Below are 2,693 nucleotides of genomic sequence, written 5' to 3' on the forward strand. Positions count from 1 at the left end.
TTTTAGTTTTAGATGAATCTCTTTAGCTTTTTCCTTCAGCGCTAATGCATTTATAGGATAATTTCTTTCCCGCTGCTTAATAAACCAACGGTACAAACATTTCTCCATTTTGGGCAGCTCTGATGCTCTTAATGTCTTCCTTTTTCCCGGTCCAGAAAATGTGTTATTAACACATTTCAAAATTGCCTTTTTTTTGGATTTTATCTTACTAATCGTTGATTTTGTTACACCATATTGTTTCGCTAAAGCCGTCGCACTTGCACCTTTTTGTAATAAATCCAAAATATTTGCTTTTTCTTGCAATTGAAGAACTTTTGGTTTTTTTGAGCTCATTTTATACGCGCAACTCTAACGAGATCAAGAAAGCAACTGAACAGAAAACGACAATAACTACCCATCAATAGACACAAGGGGAATCCCCAAAACTAAAACTAATTACCAGATGTGGGCACTACCACAAACAAGCGTGAGCTAAAAGTGAGAATGTGTTAGTGTGCCTAATTCATTTTGCATGCTGTCGTGTTCTCATCGCAGCGCTCTCGCTTGTATACGTACACGCGACTCTTACGCTCTTTTAGCACCTGCTAACTCTCTGCCCATGTCTGCTAATTACACACGGTTGTATGAAAGTATTTTAACCGTTACTAAAGCTAAAACTTTGAATTATTTAAGTTGACGTTTTAGAGCTTTGAGGTTTGGTTGACGTTTTAGAGTAGACAATACAAATAAAAAAGGGTTGACGTTTTGGGATGTTGACGTAATGGGGGGTTGACGTTATGCCGAGTGCACTGTATATGTATTCAACAATTTCTATTGTAATATATTCCGCTAATTTTTCATAAAAATATGGTTCATTCTTAAACAAGAATCATAAAAATATAGTTTCTAAACTTTGTGAAGAACCCGCGAAAATTAAATATATATTTATTCATGAAAATTTTCACCTTTCTTCATCAGATTTTTTGGAATTTTCTTGATTATGCAGTTTTGTAGCCCACTAAATTCTAATATAAAAACTACAATTTTGGAGCTAGTCAAAAATCGCGTTGATTTTTTTGGTTGATGGTGTTTTGCATTTTTTCCATACAAAGTATTTTCGAAATTTTTTGTTTTTGTATGGAAGAAACTGCCTGAAAAAAATGCCAAAAATCAACGGTAAGTCGTAGCTACTTAAAACCTACGCTTTATTATAATCTATAGGGCAACAAATCTGTATCCTCAAAAATATTCTAAAAATCTAGAAATTTGCATGAAAATTTATTGAATTTTTGAGAGTTTTATTACAAAGTTTAGAAAGTATATTTTTATGTTTTTTATTGTAGAATGAACCATTAGTCTTTCAAAATAACACCCTTTCCGGAAATTCATAAACGCTACAAATATTGTTATTTGTTATAAAAAAGGAGACACGTATTTTTTGATATAGGAAAAATTTTTTTGGGGGTCGCGCTGGCTCTCGTGACATGTGAAAGTGCAGCTAGAAATGTTGTTTTTACATGTAATTACTCAGGTATTGTTGGGGAATATTCCCTTAATTACATACCTGACTTGAACAGTTAGAATTGGCCCAGTGCCCGAAAATATGCTTTCGAGAAGATACTGCTAAAATTAGAACGTTGATACTGAACGTTTTAAGCATTGTGGTGGGTTAAAACCAGGGTGCGGAGAACAATCAAAATACGATCTTTTTCGCAATCAATCGCGGCCAAAAATTGAGTGCTTGCAATTTTTCGCGATTGATAACGTAGCGCTGCGAGCAGAAGCATTTACGATCTCTTACGAGCAATATCAGTGTTCGTTAAAATTACGAGAGAGAAGATTTCGCTGCAAGCGTCGGTCGTACGATCTTTCGCGATCGTTCGTTGGTTGCGAGCGTTTTTTGTGAAACTCAATCAGTTACTCGTATTGCGAAGTTTGAATTTTTGAACGATCGCGAGCGTTCGTCTGGAGGGTAAATTATTTATGTATGTATGGAAGTTTGTATGTTTGTAGAATAACCACTTTGTGTGAAAAAATTGCCTGTATGTACATATCGTCGCCTTAAATGCAAAAAGACGTAACAAACATCATTGAAATGCAAAATGTCATAACTAATAAAAAATTCAAAATTCACTTTTTGATTTATATGATGGATTCGAATTACAACTCCCCACATCATTTTATGAAAAAAATTAAATATTAGTCACCACTTTTTCCATTTAATTTACGAAGTTGTTACCTCTTTTTGCATTTCAGGTGACGATATGTATGTATCTAACATTTCATACTTTAAGAACCTTTAGTTAGGGAAATCCGTAACATTGTCTAATATTTACTGCGCTGAAAAAAATCATTATATTCTATCGTTTTGCTAGTATACCAGACTGAAGTTAATTTCTTGAAGGAAACTTAGGTATAAAATTTTTTACAATACCCACTCTGTAGAAGATTAACCACTTTGTGTGAAAAATGCCTACATTCTATTTGCTAGCAATTCAATACCTGCTGCTGTTTTGGCGAGTGTACATACATGCGAACCANTTAGGGAAATCCGTAACATTGTCTAATATTTACTGCGCTGAAAAAAATCATTATATTCTATCGTTTTGCTAGTATACCAGACTGAAGTTAATTTCTTGAAGGAAACTTAGGTATAAAATTTTTTACAATACCCACTCTGTAGAAGATTAACCACTTTGTGTGAAAAATGCCTA

The sequence above is a fragment of the Rhagoletis zephyria genome, unplaced genomic scaffold (genome assembly GCF_001687245.7).
Source record: "Rhagoletis zephyria isolate East Lansing unplaced genomic scaffold, Rhagoletis_zephyria_1.1 Rzeph_scaffold_04106, whole genome shotgun sequence".
In the NCBI taxonomy this organism is placed as follows: domain Eukaryota; kingdom Metazoa; phylum Arthropoda; class Insecta; order Diptera; family Tephritidae; genus Rhagoletis; species Rhagoletis zephyria.